Genomic DNA, 23,139 nt, shown 5'->3' on the forward strand with positions numbered 1-23,139 from the left:
GATACTAAGATACCTAAGGAGGAAATACTTATACGAAGAGATGATAATGACTTTTGAGGATTTAGTTGCAATGGTACTTGATTTTTAAGACCAAGAAAAAGACGAATAGATTTTTAGATTTTTTAAAAAATAGATAATTCATTTTTTAGATTCTCCTGACAGTTACTCAGTTCACTGTTTCTCTTCTGTTAGAATGTGAAAGAGGCAACTTGTATCTTATGATTGTCAGTAAGGAAGTACTTACAGGGAACTCCGTTTCCCTTCAATACCAAGGTAATTACTTTAACCAGTGACTAAACTGAAGTCCCCTCTTTCCTGTCTCTAACACTTATAGATAGAGCAGTTAGCTGGCACATAACCTCTGATGTTAAGGAAATGTTTGCTTCTTTCTCTATTTTTGAATACATATTGTAGCACTATCACCTTCTCATCTGAAAAACTAAGCTTGATTTTACTTAAATTTCTCTAAAAATGCATACTATATCTTCCTTATTAATAAGCAGTACATTTTTTTCCAAGATGGGTTAAAAACTCCCTGCAGATATAAAATCTTGATGCCTCATTACTTAGCAACTCAAAATCCACATGTTCTCTTCCATATATTTTCTGAGCTAAAAAAAAAAAAAAAGAGGTTTATAAACCATAGTGGGTCAGCATTCACTCCCATGAAATGTCTGATAAGAAAGGCCATTGGGAGAGCATTCCATTGTCCCTTTTAGCCCCTCCTTGCTCTCTATGTGACCGTATGTAACATGTCCCTTAAGTATAAAACAATCATTTTGGCTTATTCTTCTTTTTAAAAGTGGGTATGTGGGGAGCCTGGGTGGCTCAGTTAGTTAAGTGTCTGACTTCAGCTCAGGTCATGATCTCACGGTCCATGGGTTCGAGCCCCACATTGGGCTCTGTGCTGACAGCTCAGACCTGGAGCCTCCTTCGGATTCTGTGTCTCCCTCTCTTTCTGCCCCTCCCCAACTCATGCTCTGTCTCTCTCCATCTCTTAGAAATGAATAAATGTTAATTTTTTTTAAGTGGGTATGTGACCAATCAAACACACTTGGATAAGTTAAAAGAGCCTGTGACCCAGGAAAATGTAAACAGTCTTATATAGTCTCAGGATCAAACCATCATCAGACCAATGGCTAAGTAGAACTCTTAGACTAAAATCTGAATAGCTGGAGGTTGGCTGGAGTATTCAGGAAGATTTGAGGCTCTTAGAGTTTTACAGATCCAAGAGTTGGCAACACAAGCCTTTTGTGTGCTTTCGTGTGTCTTTGTGTCCACACCTATGTCCTCACATGCCGTGCACATTCAGATATCTAGTGTTGGTTTAAAAAGCTTTGAGTCTTGAAATTAGATTTTAATTCTCTCTGTGTATTGAGTCTTCTACCTCTAACACAATACTTTCCCATCTTATCTTATTGTCTTATTTGATACTGTGAGTATCTGTTGTCTTATTTGATACTCACCAACCTGTGAGATAGGCCAGCTGCTGTTACCATTTTGCAGATGAGGAATCTGGTGCTCGGACAGGTTATGCTACCTGCCCCAAGTTCACTCACCCCAACTATTCATGGCAAAACTGAGAGTAGAATCTAGTTTTCTGGTTCTTAGGTCTTACTTGTTTCTTGATACAGAGGTATTATTTTACTCAACCTGAAGGAATCTAGGTATTAGACACCTGGCTAGCACTTCTCAGTTCCTTTGCAGAAGGTAGCTCCCTATCAGACCTCCTGACCAGTGATTGCTCATTATGATCACCATGATCATTTGTTCACTCCCCTACATTACAGAGGTCTTGGCTGGATGTGATGTTTAAGAAAAGAATGGGGAGAAAAAAAATCATGAAATACACCCTGGACTGAGTAACTTGAGCAGGCTGCTTTCTAACTAATTTTTGCAACTACCATTTAAGATTTAGGAGTTTCATTTGGTAGCAATATATAACCTATTATGATATTCTACATCATTATTTTAGTGATACCATGTATTAGTTCATTAGATCTATCTAAAAGATTTGCTGCTTATTCCTTATGAATAATTTGTGGATGCCCAGACATTACAGAATCAGGCTTGATATTACTACACATTATTTATGACCATATTCTTTAAACATATTCTAACCTAAAAATTGTGTATAGATCTCACATTTACATAGCTAATATATGCATTGTCTCTGCCACACAGTAAGAAATGCTTACCTGACAGGCTGTGACCTGCATAGTGTAACAGACATTACTCCTAATTTGTCAGAGATTCAGAGCATAAATTATGGGTTTCTTTTCAGACCCCTATTTAGTGCCATCCTCTTTGAAATAGAAAAGATGTCCAGCAACTTCAGATGAAATTTGAGATTTCTCCTCATTAATATTTTGGCTTTGTTATCAGTCATGATGGTTATGTTAGATATAACTGAGAATAATTCTTTTATGTCCTTGAAATAACCTTTCTCTTCAAATGGAATCAACTTTTGTAAAATTGTCAATAAGCAAATACAAGTCTCAAAGATGAAGATATGAACACTTTAAAAATATTCCGACGGTAAGAATTTTTTTCCCCTACCATAAGGGGAAATAAATGGGTGTGATAGACTCTGTCTCCCTCAGCGGGAGTGAAGGTGAAGCTAATTACGTGATGGAGGTCTCCTTTCTGATTACACATCATTTGAAGATCTTAAACACAGAACTCAAGGATTCTGAGTGGTTTTCATAGCCCTGAGATATTTTTGGGTGCAATTTCCACCCTTTATAAAAATCTCCAGCTTTTAAAACAGCTAATGAACCCCAATTTCTAAGGCATTTCCTGTAACTGCATCTGTTGCTAGGAGAGGAGCAGAAGAAAAAATGACAGCATCCTAAGATCTATAACCTTGCCAGTTCCTGTTGTTCTGGAAATGTAAGAGCCAAGGTTGTCACCAAGTCTCATAATGATCTGCACCCATTATAATTTGCAGAAGTGCCTGGAAAATCCTATATGCCTCTGAGTTCCTTCTAGCTTGGAAGCTGGATATTGAACTGCAGTCTCTAAGCAATTTGATAACAAGGCTTGGGCATCTCCCATAGAACGTAACATAAAGCCCCATACTTAGAAGGTGCCAGAGAGTATTTGTTGAATAAGCCATTAGCGTGCTAGGCAGCCATGGTGTTAGTCTCATAATTTTTCAATTACCCTTGCTCCAGTCAGGTGTCTTTTATTATCTAATACTGTGTTAATTACCTGATGTGCAACCTCTAAGAACTTATTATGTAAGGAAAGAAAAGAACACTAAGTAAATTAAAGACACCTAGCCTATGAACAAGCCTTAAGTGAAGGTAATTCATTAAACAAGAATAAAGGTGTATTTAAAAGCAATAGATATATTAAGGTGTTTTAATCATTATCATTGTGAGTACATTTGTATGAACAAAAGGTAAATGCCTTTAGTAAAATGGCAGGTGAAAAGTAGCAACTGGGAGTGTGCTTGTAAAGTGTGAGTTTGAATAAGAATGAAGAAATGGATTGTTTTAGTATTGCAATCATAAAGCTAAAACGGGTTTTAGGGAAGAAGGGAGCTTATTTTTGACCCGTGAGAGAGATTTCAAACTTTGGTTTTTATATATCTGTGTGAATGATTCCGTTTTGGCCAAATTTAAATACACTTGGAAATGGGTTCTGGGAATGTTCATCTTTCATATTGATTAGAAATATGAAAATTATGCATTATAAGATTATTATAATATTATCTTATTAAAAATAGGGTTGTTTTACTGTTCATTTTAAACAATGCTAGCATTAAAATTTTTTTTTTAACATTTACTTATTTTGAGAGAGAGAGAGAGACAGACAGAGCATGAGCAGGGGAGGGGCAAAGAGAGAGGGAGACACAGAATCTGAAGCAGCCTACAGGTTCTGAGATGTTAGCACAGAGCCTGACGTGGGGCTTGAATCCAAGAGCTGTGAGATCATGACCTGAGCCAAAGTCGGACGCTCAACCGACTGAGCCACCCAGGCGACCCAACAATGCTAGCATTTTAAAAATAGTTTTGTATTGTGACCATGGTTACTTCAGAGGCTTTCCTTTTGTTTTAGTCAGTAACACAAGCATTGCAGGAATTCTTATATTTCTACTTTATTCGAAAGGTACACTTCTAAAATCCCTGTTTGAATATTTCTTTGTAGTTATATACCCATCCCTGAAGCGAATCCAAGCCTTTAAATGGAATCGGTACTCTGATTTCATAAGGAGTCTTGTAATTATATCGGTGCTTAGAAGCCTAGTTTATTTTCCTAGGGATTTAAGGCACAGTGCTAATATTATTCTTTGCTACTAAACAGGCTGTTTCCAAAATTTCACATTTGGGTATCTTGAGTTTATGTGACTTTTACAGTGTGCCTGTATTTAAATTAATTTAAATTTAAGGTTCTGGTGAACCTTCGTCTAAGACTAAATTCAATATATTAAGATGCAAGATTATAGGAAAAAAACAATTAAAATATTGTGATTTGTTTTGTCATAGTAATCCTTTTTTTAAGAGTTTTTTTTAAGTAATCTCTGCATCCAGTATGGGGTTCAAACTCATGACCCAGACATCAACAGCCATGTGCTCCACCAACTGAGCCAGGCAGGCGCCCATCACAATAATCCTTTAACTAGCAATTTCCCTTTGTGCACTCAACTTTGAATGCCCTCATATACCTTTCCAGGAACATATGCATCAGGTAAAGTAAATGTCCATTTCTGTTTATTTGATCATATCTTAATTAGATTTTGTTACTGAAAAAGGTACTTTTTAGCACTTGACCATTTGTGTTTCTTTTTTCCCCTCTAAAAAGTTTTTCAAGAACCTACGGCTGCATTTTGACTATGGCAAATTGTTTCCTTTACTTTTTTGACTGAACTTGTGAAAGTTATTGATCTCTCAGGTTGCTCTTAACTTTGTTTTCTTAATTTCATGAGCCAGCAACTTTTCCCTTTATCTAAACAGGACACTCTGACCAAGAGAAATCTGACTTGTATCTAGTTTCTCAGTTATTCAGTAATTGAGCATCTATTTACTGACAATACAGTATTATTACTGTTGTTATTATTATATTAAATCATAATTGTTGTTGGCATTTACTGAGAGCTTACTATATGCCAGACTCTGTGTTTTATGTGGATAATTTCTTTAAGTCTTCAACACAACTCTGTGAGGTAGGTACTATTATTGGTGAGGCACAGAGAAATTAAGTCATTTATTCATGTGATTTACCCCATTAAGCACTGAAACCAGATTTAAACACAAACATTCAATAGACCCAGAGCCTGTGCTCTTGATTACTCGACTATGCTGCTCACAAATAATTGTAACATATGCCATGAAGAATGAGAGACAGCTATAATGAGCAGCTATAACAAGCAATTTAATTTAGTCTGGAAGAGAATGAAAGCCTCTCTGAGGAGAGGCTTAAGATTAGACCTCAGAGTCGACTTAGGAGGTGGTCTGTGGAAGAGAATTCCTTTAAAGGTAATTGCACAGCACATTCAAATGTCCTGTGGTAAGAAATGCTTAGGTGGTCAAAGGAACTGAAAGCAAGCCTCAGACTGTAAATGTGATAGGTGATGAATACTGATAGAACAGCATATACTACAGAAGCACTGATCTCTCCCCACAGAGGCACAGCTTGTGAAACAATATAACTTTGCCATTGTTCTAAATATATTTGCTTCCTATAGAAGCAGATCTCTTCATACAAAAATACATATTATTGATAGATAATGTATGATTTGAATTAAGAATCACTAGCTATGTGATTCCCTGAGTTTCCCACTCAAGATTCAAGACACGTGGAGGTACAGAGTATTTAAATCTCTAAACCACTTAGTTACTTAAAGTAGGTAATTCTGACAGTTTCCGTTTATTATTACTAGTAAGGTTATAACCTCATGGATGCTTTTATTGCTCTTATGAAGTGCAACTCTGTTGCGAAATGTGATGGTCATGGCAACGCCTAACATACGAAAATCAAGTAGAAAGGAGGTGATAGGTCTGACACCAATGCTCACAAACTTGACCCTACAGCAGAGAATGGCCAGAGGCTCTGGCCCAGGCAGGGGATAGCACAGGCCAAGGAAGACTGATGTTGGAATTTCCCTTAATTGGAGCCCAGTGACAAATCTGTACAGGCAATCAAGAGAAAGGGTGGTTTGTATCTAGAACTCTAGCTGTGGGTGACTACAGATAAAACTTTTGCGGGCACAAAACATTTTTTTTCCACTGCTTTTTCCTCATCCTGAGGGCCTAGTATAGTGCCTGGCAGTATAACCAGGAGGTCTTGGGAGTAGGTGTCTAGTTCAAGTCTAAGTTCCACTGAGACAATGTGGAAGGGAGAAAAGGAGTGCCTTAGGGATGTTCATGTGAGAAAAGGATCCCAGGTCTGCCTGGCAGTAAAGGAGATATAGAAAGCAACACAACAAGTTCTCAAGAATCATGGCTGATCCCCAAGATCATACATCTGATGAGGCAGGTAAATTCTAAACCTCCCTGGATAGCAGGACGGAAACCATTGTCCTTTGTCCTTCCCGACTGGAGGATTGGTTTAAGAACAAGGATATGATTGACCTTATGTGTGTCAAGGATGACTAATATGCCAAGCACATAGTTGTGGAGATCATCTCATTCAGTCCCCTTATCAAAAATAACTAGGTTCTATTATTGCCCCTCCTTTACAGATGAGTAAATCGAGGCTCGGAGAGGTTATTTGATTTGCCCAAGATCAAGACTATTAAGTGGTAGCTAAGATCTCAACCCAAATTGGACTACAAAGTTCAAGCTCTTAATCGCAATACTTTGCTGCTTCTAAAAAATACATCTTTGCTTTTGGGTAGCTATCAGAAGAAGACTAGCTACTAAGGGCATCACAAGGAGGTATATCCAATGGCAGAGTTGGCTCAGAATTGGATCTGTGGCATCAGTGAGTAGTGCTGTCCAGGGCTGGGCATCAAAGATGTGTTCACACCAGATTCCCAGGAGTGAGGTGCTGGAGAGGCTGAGGAAGCAAAATGGTGACTGACCAAGGACGCAAATCACAGAGCATGTAGAATCCACACACAAAGATTTTAATCCATGACTTATTACCGTAATTAATGATTTGTTGTTTTCTCTCAAATGAAAATTAGTTTGTCAGATGTAGTAATTGAGGAAGCTAATTACACTTAGCCGCACAGGGCCTGCCCCAGGCAAAACTGAATGTCTTTTGGCTTTGATTTGTTCCCTCCTATCTTGGCAGCATTTCCTTCCCTTCACAATTCCTTTATATTCCCTCACAAGCCCAGGGTTTTTATGCTGCCCTTATCTTTTCCTTCCAGAAGAAGATTGATGTAATAAATGTGTTCATAATAGGGTTGGTTGGTAATTTAATAAATTACATTGCCTGGAAATGTTTGTATTTATAAAAGGAATCTTAGTAAATGTAATGTCATGTCCTGGGTTGGATACTTGTGGGGGGGGGGGGGGAGGACATCATTAGAAAAACTGGTAAAATCTGAATGTTAATTCTTTAGTATTGGCAAATGCACTGTGGTTATGTTAGGAGTTACCATTAGAGGAAGCTGAGTGAAGGGTATGTGGAAACTCTCTTGTACTATCTTGGCAACTTTCCCATAAATCTAAAATCATCTGTAAATAAAACTTTTAAAGTAGCAAAAGAGAAATGAATTGCTATTCAAAAGAAGAAATCTCTAATTAAGAATTTTAGATGTAGGTCATACCATTATAGGTATATGAGGATGACCCTATAGCTATGTACCTGTTTACTTTTACAGACCCTTAGTTTATTTAACCATTGAATACTTCTGTTTTGTAAATTTTGGGCTTACAAATTTTGTAAAATTTGGATTTACAAATAATATGCAGGGTAAGAAGATTGTTATCTATTCTTCTCACTGCTAGAAATGATGCTGAAAGACAAAAACCAAGCTGAGAATTAAAGTTGTAAAACAAGGAGCCCACAGCCACTTTTTACTTCTTTAGGGAAGCGTGATTGATTCTAGAAATCTGAATTAGGCAAACATTAATTGATGTGCTGGGGAGATGAGTAATTTAGAAAAAACAAGGTCACTAGATTGCCAGTATTATAAAAAATCAGAAGGAAAACAAATTCACTTGGGTTTGCAAATACTCACATAGGGTTTTGTTCTTTATCTAACGGCAACATGGGAATCAGTAGTCTTTCTATGACCTAATTTAAAGGAGTAAGTACTTGAGTACATACCCTCAGTTCAGGGCTCCAGAAGAATTTACTGAGGATACCTCCAGGGACCTTAAAATTAGATAAAGAGTTTAAAAACATGATTTCCCTCTTGGAGAAGGTAGACCGACTAGTTGGCACTGTGTCAGATGAGAGACAATAGAAGCTTGTTCTATTATTTATACAAATTGACTGGTTTGGCAGTTGCTACAGCAATGAGCCACAATGAACTACAGAAGAATGAAAATGTGATTTCTTTAGCGTTGTACAAAAATGTGATATTCACAGGAAGGCAGAGAATGACATTATAAACGCCAAGCTGTGTCAAGATGGTCTTCCTGGTTGCTACTTTATTGCGAATGTAATGTAAATAGTGTATATTTACTGAGGCAAAAATTGTAATGTTGGGCCATCATTTCTGTGCTATTAGTCAGGGGGCCTTGTAATTCCAAAGGAATTTTAAAATATTCATTTTCCATGACTTACTTTTAGCTACACTGTCTCTGCCTTTTGTTTGCAGTAAAGGCTTTCTTTTAGCTGAGTTTCAGAAATTGGATGATTTGTTCATGTCTTCCCAGCCAGGGGAAGAAAGAGAAATCATAAAGCATGTAATTCAACTCTGAAATACCTAATTTTATGATTAATCGGTTCAGTCTTTTTTCTGTTAGGGAATCCTTGGTCTTTGTGGTATGCTCTTGACTTTGAAAGTTGATGTTTATATCTTCTATTTTCATTCATTCCCATTTAACCATACTGGGTTTTCTCTAAAAACATTGTGTTCAATTCGAGGAAAAGCCTTTTAATGTTGATGTTTATATCTTTGAATGTTGATGTTTATATCTTCTATTTTCATTCATTCCCATTTAACCATACTGGGTTTTCTCTAACAACATTGTGTTCAATTCGAGGAAAGGCCTTTTAAACAAAAATACTATACGCTTCAACTTCCCCAGCCCTAAGGGCTATGTTAGTCAAAGACTAAACTCACAGAAAATGTGAGTCAGACAAAACAACTTTCCTAAAACTGAGTCTTAGCTTGAGCCAGCAAGGACCATTTATCCAGATATCTACTGCAGAATGTGTGTGTGTGTGTGTGTGTGTGTGTGTGTGTGTGTGTGTGTGTGAGAGAGAGAGAGACAGAGACAGAGACAGAGAGAGAGAGATCTTATTTTTCTCTTTTGCCTGGAGCAAAGCAGGAAACTGATTATGACTGTGCTACCGAAATTGACTTCAATAGAAAATGCTCCTTGGCATTAGGAGATATTATATATAATTAGACTCCTAGACATGAGCCAAATTTGAAATTTTGTTCATAGTATAAATGTCAAAATGAATAATATTCAATGTGGTAAACAAAAGGTTTAGTGTAAATATTATAATTTTGATATGGGCTGAGTTCTTACAAAACTATATTCCAGGGATTCTCAAGCAGGGGCAATTTTACCTGTGCTCTGAGGGAACACTTGACAATGTCTGGAGACATTTTTTGTTGTCATATCCAGAGGTTAGAGACCAGGGATGCTGCTAAACGTTGTACAGTGAATGGGACACCCCCCTATAGCAAAGAATTATCCAGTTCAACTGTCAGTAGTGCTGAGGCTGAGAAATCCTGCCTATACCCCAGCTTGTGAGTGACTGTACCACAGACAACTCTGAAAATGCATCATTTCATACAGTGTCCCTTTAGGTTAACAGGGGAATCTTATTTCACTGAAAAACTATTCTGTCTGGTTGTTGTTGTTGTTGTTGTTGTTGTTGTTGTGAGTTAAAAAGACATGTTTCTCATATACCAAAGACACTGAAAAATCAAGGGGAACTGAGGGACAATCCCTTACTAGGGCCCATGGGATAAATTTTAATCCTCTCTAAAGAGTCTTTGTCTGGAGAAAGAAGTAATAAAATAACTTGCTGATAGTGGTGTTTGTTAGCAGAGTGAAAGATGTTACTGAGAGGGATGACGAAACATTTGTTGCAGTTTGTAACTCATAGGGAAAAATGTATAGCTGTGTATCTGCTCAGACCAGTAGTTTTTTTAAACCTGGTTACAAGTAGAATTATATGTGCCCAAGCCCTATGCCAAGATTCTGAACAAACTGATTAGGGATGGGGCCTGACATTCTGTATATTTTTAAAAGTTTCCAATTCCTAGATGGATTGATTTCTAGTCAAGATGGTTTAGAATACCATCTCTTAAAAGGTGCCTTTTAAATACCCTTAAAATAAAAATCTTTCTAGCAAAATGTTCACTTATCCTACCCCTGATGACCACTCCATTCTCATCTCCTGTCTCCTGTTAGTTCCCTGAAAATGCACCTGCCTGAGTGTTACACTTGGCAGTGAGTTATATATGTGTCACAGGATCCACTGTCTGTTTTTCATAGGCTGGTAAATGGTTCTTATTACATGTGTTGCTATCCCAGATCAGACTCACTAGTGATAGACTGATGATATCACTAGGAATCCCACCTGGACACTCTATGTAGCACCACGGGCAGCACTGGAATTTACTTCAAACACTAAGGAGACTCAGTCCAAATATGGTTCTATATTGAGCTGATGGAGTGTATTTCTGTGTGACGAGGCACATAAAAAAGTCAGTCATTATCCAGGCTATATCCTAAGTATTCATTCTGCTTACTTCAATACTGTAATTCATCAAAAAAGGAAGGAAGGAAGGAAGGAAGGAAGGAAGGAAGGAAGGAAGGCAGGCAGGAAGGCAGGCATGGCTGATTTTGAACATACTTGTAAGAGTTGTAGTATTGCCTGAACAGGGCCAAAGGACTTTGCTATAAATATGATAGATAATTTAAGGGTACTTTCAATTAATCATTACATCAATAATTTAATGTGTTTTCTTTCATCTAAATGTGTCCTGAGGCAGGTAAGAGAAACACTACTTACACATTGCAAAAGAAATATTATTCACTCCCTGGGCTCAAAGTTGCATATAATATGCAGAAATTAAACTTTGCTTTAATTGAAATTTGGTTGCAGTTTGGGGCTTTATAGTTTCCTTGGGCCACCTACTACATTCTTTTTAATGAAGCGTTAAAGGAGGGCAGCATTTAAAAAAATACTAATTTAGGTCTGATCTCTGCATGTTTCAAGCAAGAAAGCACTTCTTTTTGTCCATTTTAACATCATTCTAAAAAAAAACAGAGATAACCCCAAAATACTCCTGACCATCCTTAATAATGATTGTATGTCTATATACTATTAGCTTATCTACAGCCTTCTAGAATATATTTCAATTTTATTTTTTAATACCAGCTTCATTGAAATATAATTCATAGGCCATAAAATTCACCCCTTTAAAATATACAATTTAAGTGTTTTTAGTATAATTCAGGTTCATACAATCATCATCAGAAATTTCAGAACATTTTCATCACCTTCCAAAAGACACCTTACACCCGTGAGCAGTCACACTCTATTTCCCCAGCCTCTGGCAGCCACCAATCTATTTCCTGTTTCTATGAATTTGCCTTTTCTGGACATGTCTTGTAAATGGAATCATTCAACATGTAGTCTTTTATGCTTAGCTTTTTAAAGTTATCATGTTGTCAAGGTTTATCTTTGAAAGGTTTATGCTAATACCATGAACAGTACTTTATCCCTATTTATGGCTGAATGATACTCCACTGTATGTATATACCATATTTAATTTAGGCATCCGTCTGTTGGTAGACATTTGAATTGTTTCCACTTTTGCCTATGATGAATAATGCTCCTGAAATCATTTGTATACAGTTGTTTGTGTGTGAACTTTTGTTTTAAAATCTCTTGGGTATACATTTAGAAATGGAAGTTTTAGGTCTTTCAGTAACTCAGTGTTTAACATTTTGAGGAATTGCCAAACTTTTCCAAAGTGGCTACAGCATTTTACATTCTCACTAGAAATATCTGAGGTTCAGTTTCTTCACATCTTCATCAACATTTATTGTTGTCTGTCCTTTTTATTTTAGCCTACTTGATATAGGTTTAGTGGTATCTCATTGTGATTTTTATTTGTATTTCCCCAACGAAGGATGATATTGAGCATCTTTCCATGTGCTTACTGGCTGTTTGTATGTCTTCTTTGCATAAATGTTTATTCAAATCCTTTGCCCATTTTTAAATTGGGTTATTTATCTTTTATTGTTCTGGCTTATATATATGAGATATATGTGTATAAATATACATACAAACATATATAAATGCATACATACTGGATACAAGTCTCTTATCAGATACAGGATTTGCAAGTATTTTCTCCCATTCTGTGGGTTGTTTTTTTTACTTCCTTGATGATATCCTTTGTTTCACAAAGTTTTAATTTTTACGGAGTTCAGTTTATTTGTTTTCCTTTTTTGTTTGTGCTTTTCATGTTGTATTTAAGAAAGCATTTCCAAATACAAGGTCGTGAAGATTTACCGCTATGTTACCTTTTAAGAGTTTTATAATTTTAGTTATTACATTTCAGTCTGTATTCCATTTCAAGTGAATTTCCATATTTGGTGTGAATTAGGGGGCCCAACTTCATTCTTTATTATTATTATTATTATTATTATTATTATTTTGCTTTGTAATCAGTATATTAAGGAGACATTCATATATTTCAAGAATTGCTTAATTCTGATATCCAGATTTAAGCTTGTGTGCTTTTAAACATACAATTAAAGCTATAGGACTAACATTAAATTATAGTTACTTTGGAGCATAAGTTAAATGGTTTAAAGTAAGCCTGTAAAAACATCTAAAATACCTTCCTATCTCATACATGCAAATTACTTCTCAATGTAAAGATCTCTTCACTCTAAGTAACCCTGCTCCCAAAGTCACTACTCGAAGCTTATCAAGGTCCAAAGAGAAGGAAAAAAGTATAGCCAGGACTGGTTATACAATTATATACATAAATAAATAAAAAATAAAAAGATGGCATAGCAGAAAGGCATGCAATTCTACAAGTGTAATCCCTCAAGCAGCACCATATTACGATAAACCCCTTCTTTAGAGAGGTATCATTTCGATCACTGTTACCACAGGCCAAATTACACAGTATGCCATCTTCAAGTAACAGGTGAGGCAATAGAATAAATGCAGAGACATCACAACAAATCCCACTTAATATAATTACAGATCGATGCTTCTCTACAAATTAAGTTTTTTGTCTGATTGCTAGTTAAATACAAGTTTTAACTTCATAACATCGTAGCTTACAATTAAGGGTCATAGGGGTGCCTGGCTGGATCAGTCAGTTAAGCACACCACTCTTGATACCAGGGGCTTGAGTTCAAGCCACACACTGGGCATAGAGCTTACTTAAAAAACAAAACAATTAAGGGTCATAGACTGAAGTCAATAGCATTTCAGTCTAAGCTGTTTCATGTATATAGAGCTGAAATCAGTTATAAGACATGGCCTAAGAAATGGTAGGGGAGATTTTTTTTTTTTAGTGTTTTTTACAGGGGCACCTGGGTGGCTCAGTCAGTTAAGCGTCCAACTCTCATATTCAGCTTAGGTCGTGATCTCACGGTTCATGGGATCGAGCCCTGCATTGGGCTCCTCGCCGACAGTGCGAAAACTGCTTGGGATTCTTTCCCTCTCTCTCTGCCCTTCCCCTGCTCATGCTCTCTCTCTGTCTCTCAAAATAAACAAACTATTAAAAGAAAAGTAGTTTTTAGAAGTATTAAGCTTATCTTGCACACTGAAGTAATCATATATACAGGGCGAAATCAGAGCTTTTATGTTGGAGTTTATTCTTCATTTAACTTTTAAAACACTACTATAGTTGAATATTAAAAACAATAGCAAGCAGTGAGATATGATTATAGTCCTTCACTATCACATATAAAATGCCAGCAGTGTTATTCACTGGCCCCATTAAGAGGTCTGACATGGAACACCACCCCTAAGATGATGTTCATCATCCTCATATGCTTCTCCATCGTAATGGTGCCATCTTTCCTGATTTGGATCAAAGTCCACCAGTTCTACCTGGTCCATTTCATCAGTCTCTTCTACTTCCTTCCTCTCAGGTAGGAGTTTTTCCAGGAAAGAGTTTATTGGGAGAGAGAAAGCCATTCTCCGGGAAGTTTACCTTAAATTCAATGATTCAGCAACCCTTTACATATGGTCTACGATAAATTAGCATGCCTTCCTTTAGCACACTTGATATCTCCATGCTTGACAATTTGACCTTGATGAAAGGTGATGAGAATGGTTCAGTTGTCAAGAGTAGATACTGACTTTTGAAAGCCACACAGTGCTTCAACCAGCAGTATGTCCATACACATGAAAAGGTCTTCTTGCCCAGTAAAAACAGTGTGGTCCTTCTGATCTAAAACAATGATAGTATCTCCTGATTCCAGTCTATTTCTAATATCTCCTGATTCCAGTCTGTTTCTTGGTCTCCTTCACCATGGAATGTTATTTTCTGGCCATCTTTCATGCCTTTGTCAATATGAACTTCTAAAAATCGTCTCTCAAACTGTCTTTGTTCCATTTCAGCTTTTGCATCTATCTTTAGGACTGATCCATTCCCCATGGCCTTGACCCTCCATGCATGCAGACTGAATTTGCTGAACCATTCCAGGTCCTATCTGATGAATTCTTATTTGCATTCTAGTACCTTTGCTATTGGGACAGCATCCTGCCACTCCTTTCTTACCGTCTCAGCCTTTACATTTGTCACAAATCACATTCTTCTACAGAGCTGGTTTTCTTCTTGCAGCATATATAAATCTTTTAAGGCTACTGAGAGCTGATACACAACCTTTTTACCTCACCTTTCTCTCTGCATCCTTCCTCCTCCTCCAAAAAAACATCAGAGATGTCCATCAGGGAGCCAAAACCACCACCAGCTCTACCTTCTTTAATTGCTTGTTCTCCTTTGTCATATAATCCCCATTTCTTTGCTTCAGAGAGCACTTCATAAGCTTGAAAAATCTGTTTAAACTTCTCTCCTTCTTATGGATTCTTATCAGGGTAGTACTTCAGGGCCTGTCAGCCTTTTTCAATTCTTCCTGGATGGCATTGGGTTTGACCCCCAAAACATCATATTAAGTGGTTTCTTTCACCATTTTCTACAGCTGGTGAGCTCTGAGACCAGTGTGAGGGAGCAGAAAGGAGTGTGTTGCTGGTTGCAGCCTGCACAGATGCTACTCCTACACTTCTCACCGAGTGTTCTGCAAAGTTCCCCCATCTTCATTCTTTTACATGTGGATTTCCTGTTGACTGAATGGGAAAGGTTTTTGTTGAAAAGACCTCTTTTTTCTTTGTATTGTCCTGGCTCCCTTGCCAGAAAGTAATTGGCCATAATGTGAAAGTCCATTTTTGGACTCTCAGTTCTGTTCCACTGATCTGTTTGTTCTTCTGTTAATATCACACTGTTGTGATTACTGTAAGTTGATAAGAAGTACAAGTCCTCCAATTTTGTTACTCTTCATCAAGATGATTTTGACTCTCCTAACCCCTTCCATTTCTGTTTGAATTTTATGATCGGATTATACATTTCTGGGAAATACTCAGCTAAGACTTTGAAAAGTACTGTGTTGAATCTGTAGATCAATTTTGGTATTATTGCCATCTTAACAGTAGTTAAGTTTTCTGATTTATGAAAATGAGATTTCTTTCCATCTGTTTAGACCTCTTTTAGTTTCTTCAGCAATGTTTTATATTTTGTTATGTATAATTCTGGCTCTTATTTTGCTAACCTCATATTTTTGATGCTATTGTGAATGGAATTGTTTTCTTAATTTTATTTCCAGTTTATTCATTGATAGTGTATAGAAAAACAACTTATTTTTATATATTGGTCTTTTGTTCTGTAACCTTGCTGGATTTATTTCTTAGTTCTAATAATTTTCTTGTTGATTCTTTAATATTTTCTATACACAAGATTATGTCATTATGTTAGTATATGTCAAATAGAGGTATTTTCACTTCTTCCTTTTCAATATGGATGCCTTATAGTTCTTTTTCTTGACTGATATCCCTGACTGGAACCTCCAATACAATGTTGAATAAAAGTGGCAAGAGCAGCTTTCTTGTCTTTTTCATTCTTGTTACTTTCATTTTCTCCAATAAGTATCATTTTAACTCAGTTTTTTATAGATGGCATTTATCAGTTTGAAGCTGTTCCTTGTATTCCTAGTTTGTTGAATGTCTTTTTTTTTTTTTTTTTTTTTAGCACGAAAGGATATTGGAAGCCGTCAAATGATCTTACGGCATCTAATGATATGATCATAGTTTTGTTTCCCCTTTATTCTATTAATGTGGTATATTACATTGATTGATTTTTGTTTATTGAAACGACATTTGTATATTGCATTCGTGTGTTAAATCCTGTGTAGTCATGGTGTATAATCCTTTTAACATGTTGCTGGATTCCAATCTGCTACTATTTTGCTGACAGGTTTTTTTTTTTTTTTGTCTATATTCATAAGTGATATTTGTGTAGTTTTTGTTTCTTGTAATATATTTGCCTAGTTTTGGTATACTGGCCTCCTAGAATGTGTTGGAAAATGTATCCCCCCATCTGTTTTTTGGAAGAGTTTGTGAAGGATTAGTGTTAAGTCTTCTTTAAACATTTTATAGAATTCACCAATTGAAGCCATGTAGACCTGGGATTTTCTTTGTGGGATGTGTTGTTTTACTGTTGCAATCTGTATGCTTATTATAGGTCTATTCAGATTTTCAATTTCTTATTGAGTCAGTTTCAGTCGTTTACATCTTTCCAGAAATTTGTCCATTTCATCTTGGTTATCTAGTTTGTTAAGATTAACCATTCATAGTATTTCTTTAAAATCCTTTTTATTTCTGCAAAGTTAATAGTAATATCTCCTCTTTCACTCCTGATTTTAGTAAATTGATTTTCTTTCTTCCTCTTTCTTTTCTTTTCTTTTTTTTTCAGTATAGCAAATGATTTGTCAATTTTATTTTTTTCAACGAACCAACTTTTGGTTTCATTGCTTTTTCTCTATTGTTTTTCTATTTACTCTTTTATTCATTTCTTCTTCTTTAATCTTAAGTATTTCCTTCCTTTTGCTTGCTTTGATATTCATTTCTTTTAAATTAAATTTTATTTTTGACAAAAATGTTTTAAAGGTCATTTAATAAGAAATGGCTTATAGTAGAAAGGAAGGCTTTCCTTCTCCACTCCTTCCAGAAACACTTCCAGAGTAAGCCACTGTCATCATTGTAGCTGTTGCTTCTGGTATTGATATCCATATTTTTAAATACACTCAAATCAAGTGACTTCAGATTATGGTAGAAGAAGGTATACATTTGTTTTATACCATTGCCCCTCAACACACAACTTCATCTCCATATCTGCCCAATATAAGTATTATATCACATTCTTAAATAAAATCAGTCATCAGTGTTTCAATCAATGATTATATCAATATTATTCACTGTAGAACCAAATGATATACTATGATTTTTTTCCTTCTCAAGCAACTTATCACCTTTAATTATTTCTTCTCTTTGTTAATTTACTCTGTTACTTTTCTTGGAGCACTTTTTCAGTTGCTTCCCGAGTGATTATACATGAGAAGTACAATATTTGCTTCCTTATTAATTTTTTTTAAGTATACGGGTCTCGCTCTCCCTCTCCCTCTCCTCTCTCTCTCTCTCTCTCTCTCTCTCTCTCTCTCTCTCTCTCTCCCCCTCTCTCTCGAGCCAAATATGAGGCTTGAACTCATGACCCTGAGATCAAGACCTGAGCTGATAAGAGTCAGATGCTTAACTGACTGGGCCACCCAGGTGCCCCTGATTCCTTACGTTTGATGATAGGTTGGCCAGAAATAGAATTCCAGATTAAAAGTAATACTCTCTGAAAATTTTGAAGACTTTCCATGCTGTAATTGAGAACATGAAAATGACACAATTTTATTGTTATTTTGAACATTATTATATTTTCTCTGCCTGCAAGTTTTTAGCATATTCTCTTTATACTTGTTGGTTTTCAATTTCTTGATAATGCTTATAAAGCATAGGAACTAGGTGGCAGTCCAGCCCTTATACCAGAGGTGTTCTCTCCATTTTCCTGCTTTTAGCCCCCGATATCGTACCTTGTGTCTTAATTCCAGACCCTCCCTCAGTATTTTTAGACAAGAAGGCTCAGGTTTATTATATTTTCCTAAAATTCATTACATTTTACCCATATAAATGCTCAGCTGACAAACATGTATTCTCAAACTGCCATAGAAATTATTGCCTGAAATTATCGGAATTAATGGATGTTTAACAACTAGAAATAAGCATAATCTACAGATTTTGAAAGTTTCACTTTTAATTTCCACTTCCTGAGCATGATTTAATTATGGGTAATATAAGCACTGCTTATTTCTATTAAAGTCAGAAGTTGTGAAGAAAACATTATTCCCAATTCCCTGACTATTCTATTTATATAATTGAGCTTAGTGTGGATAGTTTTTAGTGTAGAAATTTATTGAAGCCTTTCACATCAATAGAAATGTATGATAGTTCATGAAATAAATGATTGAAAATATAATATAGAAAAGATTCTACAATAAATAGGTTGAGGAGCACCTGAGTGGCTTGATTGGTTAGGCATCTGATTTCAGGTCAGGTCATGATCTCACAGCTGGTGAGTTTGAGCCCTGCATCAGGCTCTGTGCTGACAGCTCAGAGCCTGGAGCCTGCTTCAGATTCTGTATCTTCCCCTCTCTCTGCCCCTCCCCTGCTCACGCTCTGTCTCTCTCTCAAAAATAAACATTAAAAAATTTTTTTAATAAACAATAAATAGGTTGATAAAAAGTTATTCAATAATATATACAAAGAAATTGTTTTAATAAATGAGAAAAATAAGTTTAAATTCCAACTGAATACCCATATACCAAAATAAATTCCAGATGAACAGAAAAAATTTCCAGGAGAAAATGCATGCACATATCTATCTATTCAATTGAGTTTAGAAGGGGAAAGAGCTTCTAAGCATGAAAACCCTGGAAAAAATTAGAAGGAAATTGAATGATAGATTTGATTACATGAAAATTTGAAATTCTTTTTATTAAAAAACATACATATAAAGAGACTAATTATAAACTGCATACAAAATATTGGTAAGAAATATACAGCATAGGGATGCCTGGGTGGCTCAGTTGATTAAGCATCTGACTCTTGGTTTTGACTCAGGTCGTGATCTCAAGGTTCCAGGTCATGAGTTTGAGCCCTGCGTTGGCTCTGTGCTGACAACACAGAACCTGCTTCAGATCCTCTGTCTCTCTCTCTCTCTGTCCCTTCCCCGCTCTCTCAAAAATAAATAAATATTTTAAAAAGTAATATATAGTATAGACTTAATAGCCTTCACATTTAAAGAGTTCTTGTAAATTGGGGCGCCTGGGTGGCTCAGTCGGTTAAGCATCCAACTTCGGCTCAGATCATGATCTCATGGTTTGAATTCGAGCCCCGTGTTGGGCTCTGTGCTGATAGCTCAGAGCCTGGAGCCTGTTTCAGATTCTGTGTCTCCCCCTCTCTCTCTCCCCCTCCTCCGCTTGTGCTCTGTCCCTCTCTATCAAAAAATGAATAAATGTAAAAAAATAATTTTTAAAGAGTTCTTGTAAATTGGTTAGAAAAACATCAAAACCCATAGCAAAATGGGCAAGGACATGAATAGATAATTCCCAAAGCTGAAAAATGTAACCGACAAACATGCAAAATATCCTTACTAATAATCAGTGGGGTGGAAACTAAAAGTAACAAGACACCTTTGGAATGAAAACTGTACACTGATGATGCTCAATGCCACCAGGGTATCTTGGGGAGGGTGCTCTCTGGGACATTGGTTGACAAAGCTACCCTTCCTTATATGCCATTTGGAACTGTGGCCTCCACGTTTATGCCCTTAATTTAATTATCCAAGTCCTGGAAATCTATCTTAAAATACAAGATATGCTAAAAATGTCTAACTCAGAGAAACAGAGAGTAGCATGGTAATTACCAGGGGTTGAGAGGTAGGAAAAATCAGGAAATATTGGTCAAAGGGAACAAGCTTCTAGTTACAAAATTACTAAATTTTGAGGATCTAATGTACAACGTAGTAATTATTGCTAACAATACTGTATCATATACTTTAATGTTTCCAAGAAAGTAGACCTTAAATGTTTCACCATAAAAAGAATGGTAATTATATGACTGGATGAAGGTGTTAGCTAATGCTATAATGGTGATCATTTTGCAATGTATAAATGTTTCAGATCAACATGTTGTACACCCTAAATTTGTGCAGTGTTATGTGTCAGTTATATCTCAATAAAATTGGGGGGAAAATAAAAGACATGGTCAGAGATTTATATACTTCATTATTTAAAATATTAAAAAAATAGGAACAAATAAAATTCCAACAATAATGAGGCACCTGGGTGGCTCAGTTGGTTAAGCCTCTGACTCTTGATTTTGGCTCAGGTCATGATCTCATGGTTTGTGAGTTCAAGACCCACATTGGGCTCTGCGGTGACAGTGAGGAGCTTGCTTGGAATTCTCTCTCTCTCTCCCTCTCTCTCTGCCTTCTCCTCTGCTCGCACTTACTCTCTCTCTCTCAAAACAAATAAACAAACTTAAAAAATTCCAACAATATTGTAATGGTTGAAGAAACTACAATATGGCTATATGGTGGAACATTATTTAGCCAATAACAATCTTGTTCTAAAAATATTTAATGATATAGGAACTATTTATAAATAATATTTATAATATTTACTATTAATAAATAGTAAATGTAAAGGAAAAGAAACCTTTTTAGGCAAGTAATTTTCTAAAAAAACTTGATATTCATGAATTAATTTAAAAAGTCTAGAATATAGTTTACTAAAATGTTAATAGTGGTTCTTTCTCCTGGATATGAATGAGTAATTTTGTTTTCACATGAATACATTTGTATATTTTTTTAAATTTCTCATAATACACACATTATTTTTAGAACAGAAAAAATAATTAAAAATTTGTTTTTTCCAAAGTAGTCCTTGGATGTACTTCAAGATACCAATATTGTCCTAATTTGTTATGACTAGTGAACTGGGTTAGATATCCTGTACTTTATTAGATCTTTCATTAGCTTTGTCACAGTCATAAAACATTTCAGAATTTATAGCCTTTTTTCCCTGAAGGTAAGGGAGTGACATTTCATCCTATATACTTTGGGATTTTGTTTTTTTAGTATAGTCGGCACACAATGGTACAACTTAGTGATTTGACAAGTTTTTACATTATGCTATGTTCACCATAAGCAGAGCTTGTGTTTCCCATTATATCACTATAACAATATCATTGACTGTATTCCTATGCTCTGCTTTTTATTCCATAACTGGAGGCCTGTATCTCCCTCTCTCCTTCATCCATTTTGCCCAAATCCCTGCTGGTAACCATTGTTCTCTACATTTATAGTTCTGTTTCTGCTTTTTGTTTGTTTATTCATTTTTTAAATTTATTTAAATTTATTTTTTAATTTTTATTTATTTATTTTTAATATGAAATTTATTGTCAAATTAGTTTACATACAACACCCAGTGCTCATCCCAAAAGGTGCCCTCTTCAATACCCATCACCCACCCTCCCCTCCCTCCCACCCCCCATCAACCCTCAGTTTGTTCTCAGTTTTTAAGAGTCTCTTATGCTTGGCTCCCTCCCTCTCTAATCTTTTTTTTTTCCTTCCCCTCCCCCATGGTCTTCTGTTAAGTTTCTCAGGATCCACATAAGAGTGAAAACATATGGTGTCTGTCTTTCTCTGTATGACTTATTTCACTTAGCATAACACTTTCCAGTTCCATCCACGTTGCTACAAGAGGCCATATTTCATTCTTTCTCATTGCCACATAGTATTCCATTGTGTATATAAACCACAATTTCTTTCTTCATTCATCAATTGATGGACATTTAGGCTCTTTCCATAATTTGGCTATTGTTGAAAATGCTGCTATAAACATTGGGGTACAAGTGCCCCTATGCATCAGTACTCCTGTATCCCTTGGGTAAATTCCTAGCAGTGCTATTGCTGGGTCATAGGGTAGGTCTATTTTTAATTTTTTGAGGAACCTCCACACTGTTTTCCAGAGCAGATGCACCAGTTTGCATTCCCACCAACAGTGCAAGAGGGTTCCCGTTTCTCCACATCCTCTCCAGCATCGATAGTCTCCTGATTTGTTCATTTTGGCCACTCTGACTGGCATGAGGTGATATCTCGGTGTGGTTTTGATTTGTATTTCCCTGATGAGGAGCAATGTTGAGCATCTTTTCATGTGTCTGTTGGCCATCTGGATGTCTGCTTTAGAGAAGTGTCTATTCATGTTTTCTGCCCATTTCTTCACTGGATTATTTGTTTTTCGGGTGTGGAGTTTGGTGAGCTCTTTATAGATTTTGGATACCAGCCCTTTGTCCGATATGTCATTTGCAAATATCTTTTCCCATTCCATTGGTTGCCTTTTAGTTTTGTTGGTTGTTTCCTTTGCTGTGTAGAAGCTTTTTATCTTCATGAGGTCCCAATAGTTCATTTTTGCTTTTAATTCCCTTTCCTTTGGAGATGTGTCAAGTAAGAAATTGCTGTGGCTGAGGTCAGAGAGGTTTTTTCCTGCTTTCTCCTCTAGGGTTTTGATGGTTTCCTGTCTCACATTCAGGTCCTTCATCCATTTTGAGTGTGTTTTTGTGAATGGTGTAAGAAAGTGGTCTAGTTTCATTCTTCTGCATGTTGCTGTCCAGTTCTCCCAGCACCATTTGTTAAAGAGACTATCTTTTTTCCATTGGCTATTCTTCCTTCTTTGTCAAAGATTAGTTGGCCATACTTTTGTGGGTCCAATTCTGGAGTTGCTATTCTATTCCGTTGTTCTATGTGTCTGTTTTTGTGCCAATACCATGCTGTCTTGATGATTGCAGCTTTGTAGTAGAGGCTAAAGTCTGGGATTGTGATGCCTCCCGCTTTCGTCTTTTTGTTCAATA

The 23,139-nt window shown here is 36.2% G+C and overlaps 1 protein-coding gene and 1 pseudogene across 2 annotated transcripts in view; one reads left to right on the forward strand and one right to left on the reverse strand.

Moving 5' to 3' along the window:
* Positions 1 to 23,139, forward strand: part of RELN (reelin) — a 524,894-nt gene that overhangs the window by 182,078 nt on the left and 319,677 nt on the right. The gene's annotated exons all lie outside the window — the stretch shown is intronic.
* LOC125929838 (dnaJ homolog subfamily A member 1-like) lies at positions 14,068 to 15,266 on the reverse strand (annotated as a pseudogene).

The sequence above is a fragment of the Panthera uncia genome, chromosome A2, assembly GCF_023721935.1.
Source record: "Panthera uncia isolate 11264 chromosome A2, Puncia_PCG_1.0, whole genome shotgun sequence".
NCBI lineage: Eukaryota > Metazoa > Chordata > Mammalia > Carnivora > Felidae > Panthera > Panthera uncia.